At 43.7% G+C, this 27,677-nt stretch overlaps 1 protein-coding gene across 1 annotated transcript in view; it reads left to right on the top strand.

Annotated features, from left to right (window-relative positions):
• Nucleotides 1-27,677, top strand: part of LOC106565912 (astrotactin-2) — a 449,250-nt gene that overhangs the window by 389,653 nt on the left and 31,920 nt on the right. The window lies entirely within an intron of this gene.

The raw sequence follows: 27,677 nt of genomic DNA on the forward strand, positions 1-27,677 counted from the left end.
AGCGATACGCCATCCCATCTGGTTTGGGCATAGTGGGACTATCATTTGTTTTTCAATAGGACAATGACCCAACACACCTCCAGGCTGTGTAAGAGCTATTTTGCCAAGAAGGAGAGTGATGGAGTGCTGCATCAGATGACCTGGCCTCCACAATCCCCCGACCTCAACCCAATTGAAATGGTTTGGGATGAGTCGCACCGCAGAGTGAAAGAAAAGCAGCCAGCAAGTGCTCAGCGAATGTGGGAAATCCTTCAAGACTGTTGGAAAAGCCTTCCAGGTGAAGCTGGTTGAGAGAATGCCAAGAGTGTGCAAAGCTTTCATCAAGGCAAAGGGTGGCTACTTTGAAGAATGTGTTTAACACTTTTTTAGTTTACTACATGATTCCATATGTGTTATTTCATAGTTTTGATGTCTTCACTATTATTCTACAATGTAGAAAATAATACAAATAACGAAAAACCCTTGAATGAGTAGGTGTTCTAAAACTTTTGACTGGTAGTGTATGTATGTGTACTGTATATTCTATGCACATGTTGATAGAGCTTAACTAGTCTACTACAGCAAGGTCTTACGTCATGAATCACTTAACTATAAATGATCACATCGGGATCCATCATTTTGCCATTTACAATGATGGTTAGCTGGAATCTTTCTGTGGGGATGTAGGGAGCATACTTTTCTCTTGCTCTGCCTTTTTAGCCTCTCTAGAGAGCTTTTAATCAATGAGTTAACATCGACGCAAGGCAGCAGAGGCTCAAATCTCTGGGTTGCAGCCATAATGGTGATTGTGTCCCAGGTAATGAATTGAATAGACCCAATGATGTCAGATTAGCAAATGGCCTATTGAAATTCAGGCCTATGGGTTCACCCTACGTCTGCGGTCTCTTCCTCCTCCTCTCTCTCTTTCTTTTTCTCCATCCCTTCCTCTTTCTCTCCCCCAACCAGACCACTTTTATTCGGCTCTTATTCGAAAGGGCATCTTATAATTTTTGACTTTGTCAGCAGGCATATTTATCAATGAGAGAGGGGAGGGAGAGAGAACTATGCATAAAAACGATGCAGCTCAAGGTTTAGGAATGATATAGACACATGATTTCCTAGTAGCTTTTTTGCTGCATTATCAACAACTATAAAAACACACCATGAATTACGTACAAATATCTTCAGTGAGAGTCACTGATTATCTTTGTTGTGGCCACATGCACCAATTCCTGTATTTTCCAAGATAATAAACAGTAACAGATGAACATATGCTGTTTAGTTTTGTTTAGAATCTGGCAACGGTGCCTAATTTTCGACAAAAACACAAGTAGTGTTGCTACTTTTACCATGTCTGCGTTACTCATGGTTGGATGAGACATCTAGAGGGAAAGAGGAAGTGTCCTGAGCTTACTTCATCTTTTCTTCTTTTCATGTGTTTTTTTTCTGCCTTTCGCTTTTTTAGCTCCTTTGTATTTTCTTTGCAGTGGTTTTTGGGGCCCACTGGAGGTTGTATTTAGGGTTTCTGGTGGTTGTGGCTTGGCCCCGTACATGGGAAGTATTAAGGGGGGTTGGGGCATTCATCTTACAGAACATTCTTTAAGTCCCCACACCAAGTGATCATTTTTTCAACCCCATAACCGTGAGGTCTCGTTTGTCTCCGACTTGATACGGTCTCAATGTTAGAACAACACTCCTGGTAACTGTGAATTGTGTGTGTCTAACAATGTGTTTGCGCCTGTGTGTGGGAATCTGTGTGTGTATCTGCATGCATACATGCATGCATTTTTTGGGGGGGGAATGCCTTTTGTAAGCAGATGTATTTTGCAGAGATGTATTGAGTTTTTCTAACAAGATTAAGAAACAAAACAACTTCTCCATTGTTTTCCTTTTAGCCCTCCATCTCTCCTTGGTGTTATGAGCTATTCCCATTTACATATGGTTTTAACAATAAATACAGCATCATCCTGCCAATGTGTTCTTTCTCTCGACAGGACTCTCCAAAGATTCTTATTTACCTCCAAAGAGGGCTGCACTCTATCTCTTTCAGACATCTCCTCAGCATGATTAGAAAAATATGGACTATTATGTGCAACTTGACCTTTCGGGTGCGCCCCTCCTCCTTAGTCTCGTAAACCCGACCCTAGCAAAACCAGTGTATATAGGGTCTGGTTTCAATGATGGATTCTTTTGGCATTTAGGAACTACATCACTGCCTACGTCACTACTTTATCCGCTTGAATAAAATACTAAATATTTGCTATCAAGATGGATATCACAGAGGTTATTTGTTATGAGTGCATTTCGCAAGTGGTTAGTTTGCAAAGGTTTTACCTGCAAACTTTGGTTTTGAATGGCAGTGTTCTGGCATGTCTGCCTCGTGATTTGTTTGGAGAGTCCCTGGAATTTTATCGACGTAGGCAGTGATGTAGTTCCTCTATGCCAAAAAAGTCCATCATTGAAACCAGACCCTAGTCATTGCTTTTGCCTACGGTCTGGTTTAGGAGACTACCTCATCCTACTGAGATGTGTTCCCATTTCCGATGGTGCCTTGTTCCTGCCTATCCTCTCACCTCCCTCCTTAAATATTATAAGTTGATCCCAAGTTAATCGCTGCTGAGTTGATCTAAACTACGAAGTAAGACTGAAAAAATGTGGATGTGGATGTGTCAGGGGCCCTGACCTCCAGAGGGCCCCCATTTGATTTTGTTAGTCATTCTCAATCAGATATCATATTAACATGGCATAAATCATGACAAAATGTGTAGAATTGTAAGAAATTACCTTTAAAACTGCAAAAATGTCTCTCCACCTAATGGAAAATTGGGTAGAATTGTAGGAAATTAACTTTAAAAGTTCAAAATTGCTCTCCGCTGTAAAATGCTTTTCCGCGAGGTGGGGGACCCCTCAACCAAATCTTGCTTAGAGCCTCCAAAAGGCTAGAGCTGTCCCTGATCCTTGCTGTTTTTTCCTACTTTAAGGATCCCTTTGGCTACATACAGTTGTTGTGTTTGTGCGTGCCTGACTGTGTGTGTGTGCTTGTTGGGAAAGAAGAAGAAGCCCAGACGTGGAGCTGAGGGAACAAGTGCTGACAGTTTAACAGAAGAGATCGCTAGCACCTTTGGCTGCCCGTTGCAAATATAAAGTGCTCGTTTGAAATTGGTCCACTGTGTAATTGCATCGGCTGGGCCTTGGTGACTGAGAGAGAGAGAGAGATTTGTTTTTATAAAACATTTATTTTATACTCAAGTATTAACACAAATAATGGCACAATGTGTCTTTTCAGAAATTTAAACAACAAATGTGTCATTCTTAATAAACATAAAATAAAAAGCATTTACATTCAACTTATTTCATCAACAAGAAATAGTTTCCTCTCCTCGAGAAAACATGCCGCTCCTTCGTAAGCCCACTTCTCCTCAAACAATGGCAGATCTTTTACAGTCGGGAAGAACTCAAAATCCACTTTTATTCTTTGACTAATCCCTTAAAAACACATCTTACATCCTGCCCATATCCGTGTCTATCTTATGTTTTCTACTCAGAAATATTGACATCTTAGCTTGTCCCAAAATAAAATGTAACATTTTCTTTTCTGTTGCTTACTATATTGAAACCCCAAAATAAAAACGGTGTTTTTGAAAATCTCCCCTACAGCTGTAAACAAAGACTCTAGTATTTGAAAGACAGGCTTTATCCTCTCACACTCCAGTGAAAAATTGTTTATCTTATATTACAAAAAGGACATTCATCTCCAACATCTGAGTTAATGACAGAAACAAAATATTTAAATGCAATGTTGCCATGCAAAACCATCCATTGCATATCACCAGTACCCCTTTGTAATGGTGGCTTGTACAGTGCTCTCCATGCTGGCTTTACCTTGTCATCAAGGCCCAGTTTTACACTCAAAGGAGTGTATTTTCTATTTTTCAATGTATCTTTATTCAAAACCTTGACATACCACCTATATAAATCCTTCCCATTCACCTCATCCAAATCCACCTCTTCCAACTCTCTTAAATCCAGTAATAACGCCTTTCTTTCTGACTCTGAGATATTGGGTGTAATCCCTATTCTTGAAAATGGGACGTTTCCATCTTGTACCTTTTTCTTTTGACTGTTAAGCATAATCCCCTCTTCTGCTGACAGAGCTTTCCTGCAGCTTCCCAGCAGTTGTCCGACAATCCTTTCCGACCTCACCCCCAAATGTTCAGCCACCCTTCCTCCATCCTTTAAGGTGGGCCCAGCCATGTCCATGAACTGTTTTAGGGTGATGATTTTGTCCTTCACCAGAATCTTGGAGAAATGTGGAACAGCTGCAGTTGTACAATCCAGTCTTGCCCCATACACCAGAGGTTCCTCCAGCAGCCAAAGCACTGACTCCGCTGTAGTGCTTCTGGACACCTTCATTATACTCCAAACCCTAAGAAGGTCTCTGTAAAACGGAGGTACTCCCTTCCTATAAATCTGGCTACTATCAACCAAAAATAAAGCCTTCTTTAAACCTAATCCCCCTACCCGCTGTAATACAAGACCTGCCACCCCTCTCCAAACCACATTTTCCGGTCCACAAAGCAACCTTTGAATAAACTGGAACTGGAAAGCAGCAGCCCTACTAGCAAGATTTACAAGACCTTGTCCCCCCTCCTCTTTTGACAAATACAAAACACTTTGTGGAACCCAATTATATTTATCCCAAAAGAAATCTACAATAATTGCCTGTATCTTAGCCAGAAGGTTAGATGGTGGCTCTAAACATGACAACCGATGTCACAGTGCAGAGGCAACCACATTTTTAACAATAATAGTGCTCCACCCTATATGACATACGAGATAACAACCAACGCCAACTCCTCATCCTCCCTTCCACCATTTCATCCACCCCATTCCAATTTTTTTTCCATAGTCCCTTCATCCCCTAGGTACACTCCAAGATACTTAAAACCTCCCTTACACCATTCCAGCCCCCCTGGCAAAGCCATGATCCCTCCAGACCATTTCCCAATCTGTAAAGCACATATTTTCCCAATTTACCTTTGCAGAGGATATTCCCCTAAACTGATCAACCATGAGACTCAAACTATCCACCTCTGCTTGATTTTTCACTTGAATAACTACATCATCAGCATAGGCTGAGAAACTAATAGGAGGAATATCCTCTGAAAGGTACACCCCTTCAATGCGACTCCTAATGTTATTTGGTAGTGGCTCTATAGCGATGGCATATATCATTCCTGACAATGAACACCCCTGCCTAATACCTCTATACACTTTAAAAGGAGCACTCAAGCCACTGTTAACTTTCAATACACTTTCAATGTCACCATATGTCACCCTGATCATGGCAATAAAACCAGAGCTGAAACCAAATGCCACAAAGGTGCACCATAAGTATTGATGTTCAACTCGGTCAAATGCCTTTTCCTGATCAATTGAAATTAGACCAGCATCCAACCCAATAGCCCTAGAGACGTATCAAAAATCCAGAATCAGGGAAATGTTTCCCCTATCTGCCTGCCGGGAACACAGTAGGATTAGATTGGGAAATGGTCTGGAGGGATCATGGCTTTGCCAGGGGGGCTGGAATGGTGTAAGGGGGGTTTTTAAGTATCTTGGAGTGTACCTAGGGGATGAAGGGACTATGTGTATGATTTGCCCCTTCACCTCCCTCAGCCTGTTGGACAAAGCCTTGGACAGAGTCTTATAATCAGTGCACAATAAGGCCACCAGCCTCCAGTTTTTCACCTCCCTAGGGTCACCCTTTTTTGGCAGTAGGGTGAGGACAACCCTTCTGCAGCTTATCGGTAGTAACCCTCCGGTCAAACTATCGTTAACTACTGCTAGCCAATCCTCTCCCAACATAGCCCAAAAATACTTTAAAAAGTCAACAGGAAAGCCATCAATGCCCGGTGCCCTTCCATTTTCCATGCCTTTTAATGCACTGTATTTCTCCTGCAAAGACAATGATTGCTCTATGTCCCCTCCTGTACTCCCTGTTCACTCATGACTGCACGGCCAGGGACGATTCCAACACCATCATTAAGTTTGCCGATGACACAACAGTAGTAGGCCTGATCACTGACAACGCCGAGACAGCCTATAGGGAGGAGGTCAGAGACCTGGCCTTGTGGTGCCAGGACAACAGCCTCTACCACAACCTGATCAAGACAAAGAAGATGATTGTGTACTACAGGAAAAAGAGGACCGAGCACACCCCCATTCTTATCGACGGGGCAGTAGTGGAGCAGGTTGAGAGCTTCAAGTTCCTTGGTGTCCACATCACGAACAAACGAACATGGTCCAAGCACACCAAGACAGTCGTGAAGAGGGCACGACAAAACCTATTCCCCCTCAGGAGACTGAAAATATTTTGCATGGGTCCTCAGATCCTCAAAAGGTTCTACAGCTGCACCATCGAGAGCATCCTGACTGGTTGCATCACTCCCTGGTATGGCAAATGCTCGGCCTCCGACCACAAGGCACTACAGAGGGTAGTGCAAACGGCCCAGTACATCACTGGGGCCAAGCTTCCTGCCATCCAGGACCTTTATACCAGGCGGTGTCAGAGGAAGGCCCTAAAAATTGTCAAAGACTCCAGCCACCCTAGTTATAGACTGTTCTCTCTGCTACCGCATGGCAAGTGGTACCGGAACGCCAAGTCTAGGTCCAAGAGGCTTCTAAAAATCTTCTACCCCCAAGCCATAAGACTCCTGAACACCTAATGAAATGGCTACCCAGACTATTTGCTGTTGTAATCATCTATGCATAGTAAATTTATTAACTCTAACTACATGTACATATTACCTCAACTAACCGGTGCCACGCACATTGACTCCGGTACCTGTACCCCCCTGTATATAGTCTAGCTATTGTTATTTTACTGCTGCTCTTTAATTAGTTGTTACTGTTACTTTTATTATTTAAAATACTTTTATTTATTTCTTATTCTTATCCGTATTTCTTTTTAAACTGCATTGTTGGTTAGGGGCTCGTCAGTAAGTATTTCACTGTAAGATCTACACCTGTTGTATTCGGCGCATGTGACTAATAATTTGATTGGATTTGATCTAGCTCAACCTGAGCTTCTGCAGCCACCTGTGGGAGCCCATCAAGGAACTGTTATACCCTCTTTGTACTCACACTTGCAGAGCTCAGCATAGAACTCTACTGCCCTCTTTCTAATTTCACTTGGGCTTGTGAGCTCTTGTCCAACAGCTGATTTGAGGCAATGAATAATTCTTCTTTGTCCATTCTTTTTCTCTAAACCAAAGAAAAATTTGGATGTGGCATCCATTTCAGAGATTCCCTGAAACTTACTTCTCACCAATACCCCATGTGCTCTGATATCCAGCAGGTTTTTCTTGAGGGCCTGAGTATTTCCTGAAGTGAGCATCACTCAATAAAGTTATATTAAAATGCCAGTATGTACTTTGGGGTTTTACAGCGTTAATGTACTGTTATTAAACAATGATTGGAAAATCACACTGGGGTGATCACACTTGATTTACAGACTTGAGATTGATGCTCAGAACAGTAAAACCTAGTAAAACCTATCTAACCTGTCCAGAGAGATAGTGTTCTCTCTCACTTGGGCCCATGTGTACTGTCTCGTCCCTCGGTGTTGGCTCCGCCAAATATCACACAGTTCATGTGTTACAATAAGCCGTTTTTTTTAAAGTCCTTGAGGCTATATGAGGTTCTTTGTGATTTCTATCTAAATCACTGACTGTACAGTTAAAATCCCCAGCAAGAAATATATAATCCTCAGTGTTACATTTCTCAATGGTATTTGAAAATGTCTAACTGCCACTACTGGGGCATATACAGTTTACATACACCTTAGCTGGAAGTTTGCATACACCATAGCTAAATACATTTAAACTCAGTTTTACACAATTCCTGACATTTAATCCTAGTAAATATTTCCTGTTTTAGGTCAGTTAGGATCACCACTTTATTTTAAGAATGTGAAATGTCAGAATAATAGTAGAGAGAATAATTTATTTCAGCTTTTATTTCTTTCATCACATTCCCAGTGGGTCAGAAGTTTACATACACTCAATTAGTATTTGGTAGCATTGCCTTTAAATTGTTTAACTTGGGTCAAACGTTTCAGGTAGCCTTACAAAAGCTTTCCACAAGAAGTTGGGTGAATTTTGGCCCATTCCTCCTGACAGAGCTGGTGTAACTGAGTCAGGTTTGTAGGCCTTGCTCACACATGCTTTTTCAGTTCTGCCCACACATTTTCTATAGGATTGAGGTCAGGGCTTTGTGATGGCCATTCCAATACCTTGACTTTGTTGTCCTTAAGCCATTTTGCAACAACTTTGAAAGTATACTTGGGGTCATTGTCCATTTGGAAGACCCATTTGCGACCAAGCTAACTTCCTGACTGATGTCTTGAGATGTTACTTCAATATATGCACATAATTTCCCTTCCTCATGATGCCATCTATTTTGTGAAGTGCACCAGTCCCTCCTGCAGCAAAGCACCCCCACAACATGATGCTGCCACCCCCGTGCTTCACGGTTGGGATGGTTTTCTTCGGCTTGCAAGTCTCCTCCTTTTTCCTCCAAACATAACAATGGTCATTATGGCCAAACAGTTCTATTTTTGTTTCATCAGACCAGAGGACATTTCTCCAAAAGGTACGATCTTTGTCCCCATGTGCAGTTGCAAACCATAGTCTGGCTTTTTTATGGTGGTTTTGGAGCAGTGGCTTCTTCCTTGCTGAGCGGGCTTTCAGGTTATGTCGATATAGGGCTCGTTTTACTGTGGATATAGATACTTTTGTAACCGTTTCCTCCAGCATCTTCACAAGTTCCTTTGCAGTTTTTCTAGGATTGATTTTCACTTTTCGCACCAAAGTACGTTCATCTCTAGGAGACAGAACGCGTCTCCTTCCTGAGCGGTATGACGGCTGTGTGGTCCCATGGTGTTTATACTTGTGTACTATTGTTTGTACAGATGAACGTGTTACCTTGCTCCCAAGGATGAACCAGACTTGTGGAGGTCTACAATTATTTTTCTGAGGTTTTTGCTGATTTATTTTGATTTTCCCATGATGTCAAGCAAACAGTCACTAAGTTTGAAGGTAGGCTTTGAAATACATCCACAGGTATACCTCCAATTGAGGTAACTCGGGAGCCCTGACTAACTCGGGAGCCCTGAGTTAGTCAGATATTAGTTTATAAAGACTTGAAATTGGCATGGGAGCTAACTAGTTATCAAGCAACCAGCTAGCTATAGCTAGCTATCTACTTATCAAAGGTAGATAGCTAACTTGTTAATTTGACCAAGAAAATTACCAAACTATTTCTCAATATTTCTCAAAGTTGCTGTAGCTGGCTAATTCATTTCATCATGCTTTGTGATACAGACGGTTTTATGCTGTTTTAGTCCACACAACATGTCGGCCTGTCACCTACAGTAGAACCTTATAAACAACAGGGGGAAACAATAACATTGGCCATGCTTTTTGTCCTACCAGATCCGCGATGAGAAGGTTCTAGTTAGTGTATCCTTCTGTCCTTCGACTCTTGTTGGATGTAGTTGTCCAATGTATTATGATTATGATTATGATTGTTTATTTACAAGTTAGTTACAATTAGCTTTTTGCTTTAGCACCATCTATACCTGATAGAGCAGATCTAGTCTCACTTGTGGACATAAGACGTCAGGTGCGAATGACTCATTGGGAGACTAGAGCAGACCCAGTTCTGACTGAACGGGTGCACATTTGAGCACCACAGGACGGTCCATTTACTTTGTGCTCTCATAATCTATGCTATGAAATCCTGTGATTTCATTGGGGCAGTTCCCCCTTATAGCAAATAGATGGCAAAACAATCGAAGCAATGTTCACATTACCTATGCGCCCACAGAGCTGGCAGTCACTGAGTAGTAAGTAACTGAACATCTTGTTTTGAACAATATATGTATTTAACAGGAAAATCTACACATTTACCTCACTTTTATGAGCATATTATTTTCTTTTATCTAGTCACAAGTGGGGCGTCGCCCCTAACACCCTTATGAGCGAGCCGCCGCTGATGGAATTGTACCAAACACATGGACACAATGTGTTTGACTCCATTCCATTGATTCCATACCAGCCATTACGATGAGCTTGTCTGCTACAGTCTACCTCTGCTGAACTATTTTGACATAGACAGACATTGGGGGTAAATAAATCATAGGTTTCGATCGGCAAACATTTTTTGCTTGTACAGTTATGTTGTTTGTAATATGGCAGATTAAAGCCTTAACTTCAACTTTTTCACCTCAATCGATTTTGTAATACAAGACCCATAGCAAGGGGCATATGACTTTGTAATATGAATGTTAAGCAAATAAAATGGTATCAAAATTAGTATTACATTGGAATGTGTATGTAACACGCTACATATAGTAGTATATGGAATCGATTATAGCAAGTGCTGAGTCACTCCAGAAACCCATTGATCAGGGTGAACTGGAGGAGAGATGAACACTGTCTCTCTCTCTCTCTCTCTCTCTCTCTCTCTCTCTCTCTCTCTCTCTCTCTCTCTCTCTCTCTCTCTCTCTCTCTCTCTCTCTCTCTCTCTCTCTCTCTCTCTCTCCCCCCCCCACTGTCTCTCTCTCTTTCTCTTCTTTCATCTCTCTTGCCTCTTCTCTTCTCAACCCCCCAGCCCTCAGAACTTATCGGTTGATTACTCAAGACAACCTGGGTCAAGGTGTTTGAATCGGTGGAGGGTCGTCCAGTTCCGAGTTCTGTGGTCAGCCCCTGTGGCCCCTGCATGGGCTGTGGGGATCCCTGGTGGCCTCCAGTCAGTGGGAGAGGTTAGGAGAGCTTGGCTCCCTGCCCCAGGCTGAGACCCCTGGAGGGGCTGTGTGGTGGCTGACCAAGCTTCACTGCACTCAAATCAAACAGGCCATGCTAGGCCCTCTCTGATATACTGTAGTAGGCTTTTCTAGTCTTTATTACCTGGGGCTAACTCAGGAGGGGAGGGGAGGGGAGAGGAGAGGGACTTTGTCATAATGCTTACTGCAGATGCTTTCAATGTAAACTGTTTAAAGTCCCTGCTCTCTCTCAAATTCTTTCTCTGTTTCTTGCTCTCTTCAGTCTCTCTCTCTGTCTCTTTCTCACTGCTCTTTCTAACCTTCATCCTGCCTCATTTGTAATAGACCCAGAATGCCAGTGTACTGTACAGACCCAAACCTCCCACTTTAAATGCCTGTCTTGTATCTGTCCGACCAGCACCACCATGGGACAGACAGGGCTGCAGGAGAGATGTGGTCTATAGTGTGATGCTCCTAGCTCATAAACCTCCCAAGCCCTGTCTGCCACTGCAATGCAATGTGTTGGCAAAGAAAGTAAAATGAAGATAACAATCTATTGCTTAGTTTGGGTCAACTTTCAATTGATATCATTGCAGGGCATTGATCCCCACTCTGGTAGCTACTTGAAATAATGTCATTACAATCTTCAAAGGATCTCTTGCACCATGCTAGTCTTTACTGACAGTCTGCTGTGAAAGGCCACGCATTTCTCAGGGGATGTTCTAAAGCCTTTTATACGCAGGAGATATTTCCAACCGACCATGACATGGGCGTGTTTTCTTGTGGTCTATAATGAATGGGAAATAATTGGGCGTCCCCGAGCCGCCGCGTTGATCTCAAGTGAAATGAAAACCAACATGTTTTCTGCAAGCATTTAGACTGACGGATGATTTTCTGTTGCTTCTCTGAGGCTTAACTTGACAGTACAGATGAAAGGGGAGAGAGAGCCCGTGGACACTGGGGAGAAGTGGCCGTGGCTGCATCAACATAAGTGAATGGAAACTGACTGATTAGTATACTATTGCCTTAGAGAGCGGGAAAGACATGAGGGAGAGACGTCTGGACCAAGGCTCAGAGATGCCCTCTGTCTGTTCAGTCAGCCGAGACACATTACGGAACGTTTACACACTCAGGAGGAAGCTACTGCTAAGCAAATCCTGCCTCCAGGTTTCTCCAGTTAGGGTAAAACATTTATCTTATATTGCAAGAACATGTTTTAGCACTCAATAAAGCCATTTTGCAATGTGACACCAATAGGAAATATGTGGTAACTCCAACATGCTCTCATTTTAATGTGACTGGATTCAGGAAGGTGGCCGTTTGATGCTAGTTCATATTTCACAGCAGGACCGTGCTGCCCTGAATTGAACTGGTGCTCATGAACTTGTTTAGCTAGCTAAACAAAGGAGACATAAAAAAACCATTCAAATGTGAAATCTTAAAGAGATGGGTGGGGTGTGAACGATGCTGAATGGGCGTACACAAAGAAGAGCTCTCTAGCTAGTGTGAAAACCTCTACAAAATCTCTCAAGGCTTTTCCTCAAAAGTGGGATTACAAGTTTATCAGCTTTTAAAGCAGCATAGCTTTTCCCAACTTTAGTGTATGACATACCAGTTTGAAGCTCTGAGTCTGTAATTTTAGAAATGTAAAAAACACAATTGCGAGGTTTGGAAGAAAATCCCAGTGGCTGCAAAATATGCAAAAAAACATGCATGCGCCAGTTTTTGCGCAAAAGTTAGAATATAATAAAATCTGAACTTGAGGTGAGAATGTGCTTATCCTCCTGCGAGTTTAGACCATGTGAACGCACAGTTTCTAGTGGTTGAAGTATTGCATTGCAAGAATGCAAAAGTAGCTAGTGCAGGAATATATGATGACACTCCTATTCATAACTGTAACGCCTGTCGTATAGAGGGGACCAAGGCGCAGCGTGTTGAGTGCTCATAATTGCTGTTTATTAAACTTAGAACACTAAAGAAAATAACAAAGAGAAAACGATCAGCTAACAGTTCTGTCAGGTACTGCCGACTACACAGAACACAACTAAACAGAATACAACTGCCCACAAACACAATAGAAAAAACCCCAACTTAAATATGATCTCCAATTAGAGACAACGCGAAACAGCTGGCTCTAATTGGAGATCATCCGAAAAAACTCCAACATAGAAATAGAAAACTAGAACTAAATATAGAAAACATAGAAAAACCACCCAAAACACCCCCTGTCACGCCCTGACCTACTCTACTATAGAAAATGACATCTTACTAGGGTCAGGACGTGACAGTACCCCCCCCCCCCCCCCCAAAAAGTACAGACTCCGAATGCAACTAAAACAAAATAATTCACAAAACAAAAGGGAGGGTAGGGAGATTGACAATTGTCAACTGGAGGGAGAGTGCGAGAGGCAGGCACATGCTCACCACGATAAGCACGGGGAGTTGGCTCAGGTCTCACCCCTGACCCCGCCAATCTACCCGTGTGCCCCCCCCAAAAAAAGATTTGGGGGCTGCCTCTCGTTCTTCCCCGGCAGGCTTCGATATCTGTTCAATACCTGGCCCCAAGTCCAGTTTATCCTTTCTCGCCACTCCTCTATAGACCAAGTATCCATCTCCTCTCGGGCACGCTGCTTGATCCAATTGTGGTGGGCAGTTCTGTAACGGCTGTCTTATAGAGGGGACCAAGGCGCAGTGTGTTGAGTGCTCATAATTACTGTTTATTAAACTCAGAACACTAAAGAAAATAACAAAGAGAAAACGATCAGCTAACAGTTCTGTCAGGTACTGACGACTACACAGAACACAACTAAACAGAATACAACTGCCCACAAACACAATAGAAAAAAACAAAACTTAAATTTGATCTCCAATTAGAGACAACGCGAACCAGCTCCCTCTAATTGGAGATCGTCCCAAAAAACTCCAACATAGAAATAGAAAACTAAAACTAAACATAGAAATAGAAAACATAGAAAAACCACACAAAACACCCCCTGTCACGCCCTGACCCACTCTACTATAGAAAATGACATCTTACTAGGGTCAGGACGTGACAATAACAAAAAAAACAGGTAGCTAAATATAGTAACAATCATTTGATGTTAGTGAGAAGAGCGATTTTTATTTTATCTTTGCATTCTAAAATAGGTAGAAATAGGCATCTACTTCCTATTATTTATTTCATTTCCATGATCATTGCAGAATAAATTCCTCACCCTTTCTGATTGTGATGGTTTCATATTTGCGAAATAGCCTATAGGCCTACCAACAAGTGAGGATAGGCTACCATTCATCCCATCTCTCATTTAATTGGACCCAGTTCACAGTAGTAAATAGATAAACTATTTAAAGTATTTTTCTATATTTGACCCAATCTGATGCGCAGTATAACGGTAGAACAGATGTTCACCTTTTCTATTGACATTTGTAGGCTTCTGCGTCTGATATTGACAGCCAGGGATCAGAGCAGGACAGGGACCAGAGCAGGACAGGGACCAGAGCAGGACTCCGCTGGAGGCCACACAATCCCAAAGCTTCAAACAACTTGCCCCAACCAGACACTGATTTGTGTTCAGTGAGGGGAATCATGGATCTAGTGCAGTACCCAGAACCTTACTATCCAGCAGATCCTCCAGCAGAGGAGGCGGCTCCGTTTTGGGGCGTAACCCCCGCTCCGCCCGCAGATCCCTCTGCTTCTGTACCCCCGGACCGTGGATTGTTGTCGGAGGAACCGGACTGTAGATCATCACCGGAGACTCCGGGCTGCGGGCCATCGCTGAAGGTTCCGGACTGCGGACCGTCGCTGAAGGTTTCGGAATGTGGACCGTCACTGCAGGCTCCGTGCCATGGATCATCACTACAGGTTCCGCGCCATGGATCATCTCTACAGGCTCCGGGCCATGGATCATCCCTACAGGCTTCTTGCCATGGATTATCCCTACAGGCTTCTTGCCATGGATCATCACTGGAGGCTTTGTGCCATGGATCATCTCTACAGGCTTCGGACCATAGATCATCACTGGAGGCTTCTTTCGTGGAGCTGGAACAAGTCTCACCGGACTGGGGAGACGCACTGGAGACCGAGTGTGCAGAACTGGCACAGGGTATACTGGGCCATGGAGGCACACTGGAGGGAGAGTGCGAGGAGCAGGCACAGGACGTACTGGGCTGTGGAGGCGCACTGGAGGGAGAGTGCGAGGAGCAGGCACAGGATGTACTGGGCTATGGAGGCGCACTGGAGGGAGAGTGCGAGAGGCAGGCACATGCTCACCACAATAAGCACGGGGAGTTGGCTCAGGTCTCACCCCTGACCCCGCCAAACTACCCGTGTGCCCCCCCAAAAAAAAGATTTGGGGGCTGCCTCTCGTTCTTCCCCGGCAGGCTTCGATATCTGTTCAATACCTGGCCCCAAGTCCAGTTTATCCTTTCTCGCCACTCCTCTATAGACCAAGTATCCATCTCCTCTCGGGCACGCTGCTTGATCCAATTGTGGTGGGCAGTTCTGTAACGGCTGTCTTATAGAGGGGACCAAGGCGCAGTGTGTTGAGTGCTCATAATTACTGTTTATTAAACTCAGAACACTAAAGAAAATAACAAAGAGAAAACGATCAGCTAACAGTTCTGTCAGGTACTGCCGACTACACAGAACACAACTAAACAGAATACAACTGCCCACAAACACAATAGAAAAAAAAAACTTAAATTTGATCTCCAATTAGAGACAACGCGAACCAGCTCCCTCTAATTGGAGATCGTCCCAAAAAACTCCAACATAGAAATAGAAAACTAAAACTAAACATAGAAATAGAAAACATAGAAAAACCACACAAAACACCCCCTGTCACGCCCTGACACACTCTACTATAGAAAATGACATCTTACTAGGGTCAGGACGTGACAATAACAAACAAAAAAACAGGTAGCTAAATATAGTAACAATCATTTGATGTTAGTGAGAAGAGCGATTTTTATTTTATCTTTGCATTCTAAAATAGGTAGAAATAGGCATCTACTTCCTATTATTTATTTCATTTCCATGATCATTGCAGAATAAATTCCTCACCCTTTCTGATTGTGATGGTTTCTTATTTGCGAAATAGCCTATAGCCCTACCAACAAGTGAGGATAGGCTACCATTCATCCCATCTCTCATTTAATTGGACCCAGTTCACAGTAGTAAATAGATAAACTATTTAAAGTATTTTGCTATATTTGACCCAATCTAAAGCGCAGTATAATGGTAGAACAGATGTTCACCTTTTCCATTGACATTTGTAGGCTTCTGCGTCTGATATTGACAGCCAGGGATCAGAGCAGGACAGGGACCAGAGCAGGACAGGGACCAGAGCAGGACTCCGCTAGAGGCCACACAATCCCTTAGCTTCAAACAAGTTGCCCCAACCAGACACTGATTTGTGTTCAGTGATGGGAATCTGAGATCTGTGCTTACAGTTGACTTCATCAACCCAGATACCTGTTAGTGAAAGAAAGGCCTTTATATTGTTTAGTTCCCCTCCAGAAGCCGATCCAATGTTATATGACGTGACAGGAGTGACAAGCAGTGTTTTGGCAACAGGGCCCAAACAAATAACATGGTGGCAGGTTAGCCTAGTGGTTAGAGCGTTGGACGAGTAACCCTAAGGTTGCAAGATCGAATCCCCAAGCTGACAAGGTAAAAATCTGTCGTTCTGCCCCTGAACAAGGCAGTTAACCCACTGTTCCTAGGCTGTCATCGAAAATACCAATTTGTTCTGGTCTGACTTGCCTAGTAAAATATAAATAAACATGTTAACAGGTTTGATAATCGTCAGTGACTTGGTGAAAGTGTAGGCAGTAAGTACCGAGTTGACATCATCTGCACCTCCATAGGCGAGTGTTAGTTGGAAATAATGAATGAATAACAATCGCCACTGTGGTTATCTACAATATTTGCAGTTATATTTGTGTGTATTGTCAGGGGTGAATTGAGTGAGTCTTAGCGGGCAGGCCACATAACACCCGTGTCCGTGACCCAGACATACTGTAATGCCTGACCTAAATATGTAACCCACACACACACCCTTAAAGAACCACTGCTTCCAAACCCACCTTACTCATAGAGAGGGGGAGCCCTCCCTGCCTCTCCCTTGTATAGGTTGCATCCTCTCTCTCTTAGCTGCTGTGTTCTCTCACTGTGTAGTATCCCTTCAAGCCAGGTATTTAAGAAGCATCCCTGGCTGTGTGTCTGTGAGTGTGTTAGTGTAGCCATCTGTGCGTGTGAGTGGGAGAAAGTGCAAGTGTATCCATCTACGTGTGAGTGTGTATCCATCTATGTTTGAGTGTGTATCCATCTATGTGTGAGTGTGTATCCATCCACGTGTGAATGTGTATCCATCTACGTATGAGTGTGTATCCACTCGTTCCATCTCTTTTTTAATTGGACCCTCTTCACAGTACTAAATAGATAAACTATTTCAAGTATTTTGCTATATTTGACCCAATCCGAAGCGCAATTTAATGGTAGAACAGACTATTCACCTTTTCCATTGACATTTGTAGACTTCTGCGTCTGAATACTGTAATGCCAAATTTCTTGAGTAGACAATATTTAATTTAGAAACATAATACAGTACATATACAGTATCATAACCTTTTCTGGACATGAGTTCATATTCCTGAAGCAGCCATACAACAAATTACCATGCGCATCTCTCATTGTGCCTATTAGACATTATAAATTCAAGTTTTTGCATCCGAAAGGGAGTGCGCTTTATAACGTACAGTAGAATGAACAGGCTACCACTGTAAGTATGCCTACTGTAGGCTAGTTTTCTTTTTTTTTCCAGAGTAGACAATGTTTCAGAATTTGCAGGCAGTGCAGCTTATTTAAGTTCCGGAAAAAGTACATGCAAAACATTGAATTGAAAAGATCTGTTTGCAGGTCCACAACAATGTGCAAGTGTTTTTGTCATTCTGCCAACCCATACAAAGACATCAAGTTCACCATGCATTGCTATTTCCTTAGATATTGTCTTGGCCTAATTCCAATACATCCAAAGTATACAGCAAATAAGGGCGTTATTGTCACCATAAAAGGTGAATGATGGACATTTTTCAGGCGGAGTTATGCTTGTTTACACGCGCACAGTTTCACAACCGTTCTGATTTATAATGGCAAACATGCGTATGTATAGCACGCGCCAAGTTTATACAGTAAATCTCTATATTTTTGAGCGTGTGCCATCTTTTCAGAAAAAGCACATGCAGATATTTAGTATTAAATTGACACAAAAGTTATAAATGAGACCCAGATGGAGCTGACAGGGAACAGATGATAAACAACATTTAAGAGAATTTCTGAAATTTCTAAATTCAAGAGAATTTCCACAGCTGTTCAAACCAGACATGACAATGAACAAGCATCAACTTCCTATCTTTCTCTAAAGTCACAGTCTGGACTCCCCTTTCCTCCTCTTGGGGAAGAAAACGTCAAAGATGGCACACACATCACACCGACTGAGGAGGCACACATACTGAGCTATTTTTTATTTATTTATTGTTATTTAACCTTTATTTAACTAGGCAAGTCAGTTAATAACAAATTCTTATTTACAATGACGGCCTACCAAAAGACAAAAGGCCTCCTTGCAGGGATGGGGACCTGGGATTTAAAAAATAAATACAATATAAATATAAGACAAAACACACATCACAACAAGAGAGACAACACAACACTACATAAAGAGAGACCTAAGACAACAACATAATAAGGCAGCAACACATGTCAACACAGCATGGTAGCAACACAACATGACAACAACATGGTAGCAACACAACATGGTAGCAGCACAAAAACATGGTACAAACATTATTGGGCAAAGTCAAAAGCACAAAGGTCAAGAAGGTAGAGACAACAATACATCATGAAGAGATTGAGATAAAACTGTCCAGTTTGAGTGTTTGTTGCAGCTCGTTCCAGTCGCTAGCTGCAGTGAACTGAAACGAGGAGCGACCCAGGGATGTGTGTGCTTTGGGGACCTTTAATAGAATGTGACTGGCATAACGGGTGTTGTATGTGGAGAATGAGGGCTGCAGTAGATATCTCAGATAAGAGGGTTTTATAAATAAGCATCAACCAGTGGGTCTTGCGACGGGTATACAGAGATTACCAGTTTACAGAGGAGTATAGAGTGTAGTGATGTGTCCTATAAGGAGCATTGGTGGCAAATCTGATGGCCAAATGGTAAAGGACATCTAGCCGCTCGAGAGCACCCTTACCTGCAGATCTATAATTATGTTTCTATAATCTAGCATGGGTAGGATGGTCATCTGAATCAGGGTTAGTTTGGCAGCTAATGGCTAAAGCAATTCAATTCTGCCTGCATCGAACAGTATAATTGAAACGATATGTCAGGCAGGCCATTCTCTCTGAAGAGAAGGTATGGCCTCCCAATACAATGCTACCACACACCCCCCAAATAAGCTCAAATGGGTGGGATAGGTGATTGAGTCAGGAAGTGAGGGGAACTGAAATGCTGCAGCCTCGCTGTTCCCTCTTCCTCTGTCCTCCTTCACGTTCCCCGGCAATAATTTGTTCCTCTCTCTGTTTACTATAAGGAGAGGTCACCTGACATTTGCCATGAGGTTTTAATCACCATCGAAACTGGAGATCACACAATATGACTTCTCCCGTGGTAGTTTTGGGGGGCATAATCTTTGCCAGCTGTGCTGGTTTTGCCTTGATATTGACAGCCAGGTTGACAGGGACCAGAGCAGGGCTCTGCTGGAGGCCACACAATCCCAAAGCTCCAAACAAGTTGCCCCAACCAGACACTGATTTGTGTTCAGTGAGGGGAATCTGAGATCTGTGCTTACAGTTGACTTCTTCAACCCAGATACCTGTTAGTGAAAGAAAGGCCTTTATATTGTTTAGTTCCCCTCCAGAAGCCGATCCAATGTTATATGACGTGACAGGAGTGTGGAAGCAGTGTTTTGGCAACACGGGCCAAAACACGAATTACACGTTAACAGGTTCGATAATCGTCCGTGCCTTGTTATTTCTGTTTTGGACTTGTTGAAAGTTGGTGAAAGCGTAAGCAGTACCGAGTTGACATCATCCGCACCTCCATAGGCGAGCGTTAGTTGAAAATAATGAATGAATAACAATCTCCACAAGCTGCTGCGATGATCTACAATATTTGCAGTTATATTTGTATGTATTGTCAGGGGTGAATTGAGTGAGTCTTAGCGGGCAGGCCACATAACACCCGTGTCCGTGACCCAGACATACTGTAATGCCTGACCTAAATATGTAACCCACACACACGCCCTTAAAGAACCACTGAGTGTGTATTCATCTGTGTGTGTGTCACATCCTGACCAGTAAAAGGGGTTATTTGTCATTGTAGATTGGTCAGGGCGTGGCAGGGGGTGTTTGTTTTGTGTGTTTTGGAGTTTTTGGTTTAGGTTCTATATTTCTATTTCTATGTTTAAATCTAGTTTTTTATTTCTATGTTGGGTTTTTGCTAGGACCTCCAATTAGAGGCAGCTGGTTGTTGCCTCTAATTGGAGGCCATATTTAGTTGAGGTTTGTTTCACTTGTTTTTGTGGGTAGTTATTTCCTGTATAGTCTGTGCACCATATGGGACTGTTTCGTCATTTGTTTCTTTTGTTTAAGTGTTATTTCTAATAAATTAAGAAGATGAGCACTTTACCCGCTGCGCCTTGGTCCAATCCTTACGACGCATATGACAGAACCACCTACCAGAAAAGGACCAAGCAGTGGAAGAAGGAGCAGCAGGAGAAATATTTGGAGTCGTGGACATGGAAGGAGATCTTAGACGGAAAGGGACCCTGGAGGCAGGCTGGGGAGTACTGGCGACCGAGGGAGGAACTGGAGGCAGCAAAGGCAGAGCGGCACTATTATGAGGCTCTGTATAGGCCCAAAGGCAAGTGCGAGAGGCAGCCCCCAAATTCTTTTTGGGGGCGGACACACGGGGAGTTGGGCAGAGTCAGGGTGGAGTCCTGAGCCAACTCCCCGTGCTTACCGTGGGGAGTGGGTGACGAGGAGAGCACCGAGCTACGCAGAAATGCGCACGGTGTCGCCCATACGCATGCACAGTCCGGTGCGGCCAGTAAGGGCTCCGCAGCGTTGCCGGGCGAGAGTTGGCCGGCAGCTAGGGAGAAGTGCGCAGGCGCAGCGCATCTGGCCACCAGTGCGTATCCTCGGTCCAGCTTACCCTGCGCCTGCTCTACGCACAGCAGCCCTCACTCTCCAGCCCAGCCCAGTTCGCCCTGTGCCAGCGCTGACCACTCAGCCAGGACGGGGTGTGCCAGCCCTGAGTTCCAGACCGCCGATGCGCCTCCACGGCCCAGTGTGCCCCGTGCCCGCTCTGTGCACCCAATCTCCTGTAAGTCTCCCCAGTCCGGGGAGACCGGTCCCAGCTCCACGCAGGAGGCCTCCAGCGACGCTCCTCAGCCCTGAGCCTCCAGCGACGCTCCTCAGCCCTGAGCCTCCAGCGACACACCTCAGCCCTGAGCCTCCAGCGACGCTCCTCAGCCCGGAGCCTCCAGCGACGACCCTCAGCCCGGAGCCTCCAGCGACGCTCCTCAGCCAGAAGCCTCCAGCAACGCTCCCCAGCCTAGAGTCTTCTGAACGGGAGCTACGCCCAGAGCCAGAGCCATCTCCGTAGTGGGAGGATTGGGAAGGGGGGGTGTAGCACAGGGCACAGTGGCCACCCTCTATGTTTGGGGTTGTTTTTGTGGGGTTTTTGTTTGAGATGCATTCAGGGTCTGCACCTTTGGGGGGGGGGGGGGGGGGGGGGGGGTACTGTCACGTCCTGACCAGTAAAAGGGGTTATTTGTCATTGTAGTTTGGTCAGGGCGTGGCAGGGGGTGTTTGTTTTGTGTGTTTTGGTATTTTTGGTTTAGGTTCTATGTTTTCTATTTCTATGTTGGGTTTTTGCTAGGACCTCCAATTAGAGGCAGCTGGTTGTTGTCTCTAATTGGAAGCCATATTTAGTTGAGGTTTGTTTCACTTGTGTTTTGTGGGTGGTTATTTTCTGTATAGTCACACCTTATGGGACTGTTTCGTTGTTTGTTTCTTTTGTTTAAGTGTTATTTCTAATAAATTAAGAAGATGAGCACTTTACCCACTGCGCCTTGGTCCAATCCTTACGACGCCTATCACAGTGTGAGTGTGTACCCATCTACGTGTGTATCCATCTCCGTTTGAGTGTATATCAATCTACGTTTGAGTGTGTATCCATCTCCGTGTGAGTGTGTATCCATCTGCGTGTGTTTTAATTTATTTATTTCACCTTTATTTAACCAGGTAGGCCAGTTGAGAACAAGTTCTCATTTACAACTGCAACCTGGCCAAGATAAAGCAAAGCAGTGCGACCAAAAAAAAAACTGAGTGACACATAAACAAATGTACAGTCAATAACAGAAAAGAAAAGTAAAATAGAAAAATCAATGTACAGTGTGTGCAAATGTTGGGAGGTAGGCAATAAATAGGCCCTAGAGGCGAAAATAATTACAATTTAGTATTAATACTGGAGTGATAGATGTGCAGATGATGATGTGCAAGTAGAGATACTGGGGTGCAAAAGGGCAAGTAATATGGAGATGAGGTAGTCGGGTGTGCTATTTACAGATTGGCTGTGTACAGGTACAGTGATCAGTAAGCTGCTCTGACAGCTGATGCTTAAAGTTAGAGAGGTAGATATAAGACTCCAGCTTCAGAGATTTTTGCAATTTGTTCCAGTCATTGGCAGCAGAGAACTGGAAGGAAAGGCGGACAAAGGAAGTGTTGGCTTTGGGGATGACCAGTGAGATATACCTGCTGGAGCACCTGCTACAGGTGGGTGTTGCTATGGTGACCAGTGAGCTGAGATAAGGCGGGGCTTTACCTAGCAAAGACTTATAGATGACCTGTAGCCAGTGGGATTGACGGCGGATATGTAGTGAGGGCCAGCCAACGAGAGCATACAGGTCTCGGTGGTGGGTAGTATATGGGGCTTTGGTAATAAAATGGATGGCACTGTGATAGACTACATCCAGTTTGCTGAGTAGAGTGTTGGGGGCTATTTTGTAAATGACATCGCCGAATTCAAGGATCGGTAGGATAGTCAGTTTTACGAGGGTATGTTTGGCAGCATGAGTGAAGGATGCTTTGTTGCGAAATAGGAAGCCGATTCTAGATTTAATTTTGGATTGGAGATGCTTAATGTGAGTCTGGAAGGAGAGTTTACTGTCTAACCCGACACCTAGGTATTTGTAGTTGTCCACATATTCTAGGTCAGAACCGTCCAGAGTAGTGATGCTAGTCGGGTGGGAGGGTGCAGGCAGCAATCGGTTGAAGAGCATGCACTTAGTTTTACCAGCATTTAAAGGCAGTTGGAGGCTATGGAAGGAGAGTTGTATGGCGTTGAAGCTCATTTGGAGGTTTGTTAGCACAGTGTCCAAAGAAGGGCCAGTGTGTGTGTGGGGATATGTGTACTCGCAGGAAAGCAAGGTTCCCCCTCCCTTGCGGTGCGGTGTGGCGTGGTTCTATCTACTTTTCGTGCCACCATCACGGAGCCCCAAAGGACTGGAATAAAAAGCAGCAGCGGTGCGTAACCGTGCTGGCAGCCCCACCCCCCTCCACTGCTCCTTCATCCCTCCTTCTCCCTCTCTGTGCAGCGCTGAATGAATGAAGGCGGGCGAGAGTGCTCGTGCTGCGCTGTGTACTTTCTCGTATAGTGGGCTCACAGCTAGGCTTGGCAGGGCTGAGGTGTTACCTAAAAGGGGTGAGCTAAGGTAAACGAGGCCTCTGCCAGCGCTAGGCTAGCTACTCACAGGCAGGCAAGAGAGCAACCAGGAAGGGAAAGGGTGTACAGGAAAGGGGGCTGGAGATGGTTATGGAGAAAGAGGCTGGGGTGAGAGGCTGGGCTGCGTCTTAGGCAGGATTACGAGCTGGGTCTAGGGCTGGGGCTGGGTATAGGGTTGTGCAGTGTGTGCAGTGCTGGGGCTGCATATAGGGACATTGCTGAGGCTGGGCATAAGGCAGGGCAGTGGCTAACACTGAGGATAGAGAGGTGGATTTTTGAATGGGCCAATTTTAATGTCAGGCTAGGTAAGGGGCTGCAACTGGTGAGGTGTTTCACTACCAGTAGTAAGAAGGAAGGGTGTCAAGTTACTTTGAATGTGTCATAAAACTATATCTGCTGTTCTGTTATTTCTCTTGTCCTCCTGTTTCTGCTGTCTGCTGATAGAGTCTAAAGATAGACCTCTGGTCTTGACTAGCACTTAGAGAGCAAAGTCCTCAGAGAGAACTGACGATGTTACCATCTGGTATGTGGAGTATGCCACGACCAGCTGATGTGAACACATCTGAATACTGTGTTGGTTGACCTAACCATGCATAAACACAGCCCTGATGGTGGGAAGCAACCTGTCTACGTTTCCCTTCTATTCTACCCTCCTTCTCTTTGCCTTTAGGCTCCTGTGAGATGCAGACAGAAAATGTGTGTGTGTGTGTGTGTGTGTGTGTGGTGTGTGTGTGTGTGTGTGTGTGTGTGTGTGTGTGTGTGTGTGTGTGTGTGTGTGTGTGTGTGTGTGTGTGTGTTTGTGTACATGCCTACTTGCCTGTGTTTGTGCACGTGTGATCGTGCCAGTGAGAGTGTGTGTGTTTGTGGCAGTTAGCCTCAGTGCAGTGAGCTCTTTCACCCTGCAGGGTTTCAGTATTGTGTGAGTGGACAGGACAGCCATGGGTGGGCAGGCTGGCTGAGAGATGAGAGCGTGAGCCTTGCTGTTTGTCTCTGGCCATTTGCGACTCACGATAATGTGCTAATTACAGATACCCCCTCCGACAAAGCCACAAGTGGTTGCACCCAGACTGCACCAAGTCACGCATCAGCCCCTGATTTATTCTGATTATCAAAACATACAAAGACATCATTCCTCCATAGACCACATCCAGAAACATAAAACGTCGGACTTTTCTCTCTCTCTCCCTCCTCCCCCCTCTCACCCCTCACCCTTCCTTTTGCGCTCTCTTTCTACTTTTAGCCTGCATGAAGCAGCAGATTTCTGGCTTGTCCGGGGCATTCCTCTCATAGTTGTGCCATTGAACGGGGAAAAACAGACTTGAAAAGCATTCTGAGGCAAGCTCTATCAGGTTAATAGTCAATCTTAAACACATCATTAAGGATTGTTTATGCAAAAGATCAAGTAGTCTGGCAGGGGTAATTTACTGTTCCACCAATTATTTGAGTGTTAGCATACTTGGCCCTTGGAATATGCTAAGTGTGAGGAAAGGTAAAACTTAAAAGCATCCGTACGCCTGCCTTTCTGTTTGATTATTATTATGTTTTTACCAAAATAAAAAAATGTAACATTCTAGTTAGGCTAAAAACATTCAAAAACACATTCTATCCCATTCAACATCACCAAGTCGTTCTTCCAGTTTATGGTAGCCCCCAACGACACTTTGTCATCACATCGCAATTAACGGTTAACCCAAAACAGGTGGCCTATGATAACAGTGGAGACGAACTAATAATAAGCACAAAAAAAAAAAAAAAAAAAAGATGTAAAGGAATCAAAGGAGAGGAGTATGGTGAAGGAAGAGCAGATCTGTTCTATAAATCGTGAGCAACAGCAGCAACTTGGTTGTATGTGGGGCAAGGCCGCACAACAGTGGAATCATAATATGTATCTATGTCGAGTTTTGAGAACGCTGTATTGAAAAGTGCTATACAAATTAAATGTATTATTATTTTGATTATTTTAAGGACCATGTTGACTCAAGTCCCGCTCCACCACTCTGAAGACGCTGCAGCCTTGACCCCAGGATTAAACCCACTGGGCACAAACGTCAGTTCAACTTACAAGAATTCAACGTGAAGTCAACAAAACATTTCACCATGTCATTAGATTAAAGTTAAAAGTTGATGAAGTCATCATACAGTCATCACATTGACATTTTTGTTGAAATGACATGGAAACAACGTTGATTCAACACGTTTTTGCCCAGTGGGAAGGGACTGCTCAGCTCTGCTAAGACAATATGGCTTCCCTCACATACCCATCCTCCATTTAAAATGTTCAAGCGGTATGAACACTTTTACATGGTTTTTGGACAGTAAGTTACTGTGTGCCGATAACTGTCTGCTTAGAGACGTTTGTGATATTGTAAGTGTTATTTTTCACAAGTGTTCTTATAAAACAAGATATTGGCCTTTATGGACGAAGCCTGTGATATGTAAGTATAGCGTTTGTGAACTAGTGTTGATGTGCTTGCTCTCTTATTTCATTTTTGGTTAGATTGATGTGGATTTTTCAAAGAAGGATTTGGAAATGAATTGTTTACTGAGTGTGCTGGTGGTCTCCGCCATAAATGTATTGTTTACTGAGTATGCTGGTGGTCTCCACCATAAATGTATTGTTTACTGAATGTGCTGGTGGTCTCCACCATAAATGTATTGTTTACTGAGTGTGCTGGTGGTCTCCACCATAAGTGTATTGTTTACTGAGTGTCCTGGTGGTCTCCACCATAAATGTATTGTTTACTGAGTGTGCTGGTGGTCTCCACCATAAATGTATTGTTTACTGAGTGTCCTGGTGGTCTCCACCATAAATGTATTGTTTACTGAGTGTCCTGGTGGTCTCCACCATAAATGTATTGTTTACTGAGTGTGCTGGTGGTCTCCACCATCAATGTATTGTTTACTGAGTGTGTTGGTGGTCTCCACAATAAATGTTGTAATTGGACTTAATTTACAATGAATGTACAAAGACTGCTCATATATACACTTTAATTTACAACTTTTGGAATTAATCCAAAAGAGAGAATTTACACAAGTGTAACATAAACATTCAAGTAAATCATAAATTATATTAGTGGAGGATCAACAAAATTCAAAGAAAATTCCAGTAATTTCAGCATCGTTCTCAAAAGTGGATTTGGGTCCAACAGAGAACAACCTAATCTGTACATAGTCTCTGGCTCTTCTCCCGGGAATAAATAGAGGCCTAGGTCCAGTTTGCATTGCATGTTTAGAAAAAGAAAACCTTGTAAACCTGGCACAGGGAGACCCCAAGTGTAGGAATGTGTTTGGGAAACCTCTTAAACACAGGCCCCTTTCTGGGAACATGTCAAATCATTCATTCGTTCACTTCTTTCCTCCTCTCCTTACCATCCCCCTGTGCCCCGCCCTCCAGACATATTCCCTGTGTTTATAAGTTGGCCCACATGACATAAGCTGAAGCTCCCCTTTACGTCTTTGAAATCCCACCTTTTTTTTTGTTGCTTTTAAACTGTTTTGACAGCTCTCTCTTTTTTCCACCACCCCTCTGAGCGCTGGAAACGATTTGGTGCATGTCTGAATGAACAAGTGTGTCATTATTTTCCTGTAAATTGACATGAAAGATACTTCACAACTTGTGAACTGGTGTTTGTGAGACACAGAGGTGTTCAGTGAGATATCATTGAACAGTATCATGTGATCATAAAGGAACAAAGTCCTGTTTTCTTACGGTTCTATAATGTACCATGTAGGGCTGGCTGCCAGAACAAGTCTGATTTCATTTTGCCTCAAGGTTCGTGCTGCAGAAATCTTTCCCTCTGGGCTGAGCCGATGTGAAACTCAGAATGACTTGGAACACAATTAAGTGTCAAGTGGCAGGATCGATGTTGGAAAGAATATCCCTCTTAAAAACTGAATTCATGACTTTTCTTTGCACTTGTCTATTTTCTGATGAGACATGCACCATGTGACCCAAGGCAAGCTTGGCTTTTGTTTGTTTTGTAAAACGTCTCACTGAAGAACAATAGAGAATGTATGTTAAGACAAAACAACATACTCGTGGCATATTTGACACTTTATTTAAGGCGCAGGAAATGGCTTCC

The sequence above is a fragment of the Salmo salar genome, chromosome 01, assembly GCF_965601325.2.
Source record: "Salmo salar chromosome 01, fSalSal1, whole genome shotgun sequence".
In the NCBI taxonomy this organism is placed as follows: domain Eukaryota; kingdom Metazoa; phylum Chordata; class Actinopteri; order Salmoniformes; family Salmonidae; genus Salmo; species Salmo salar.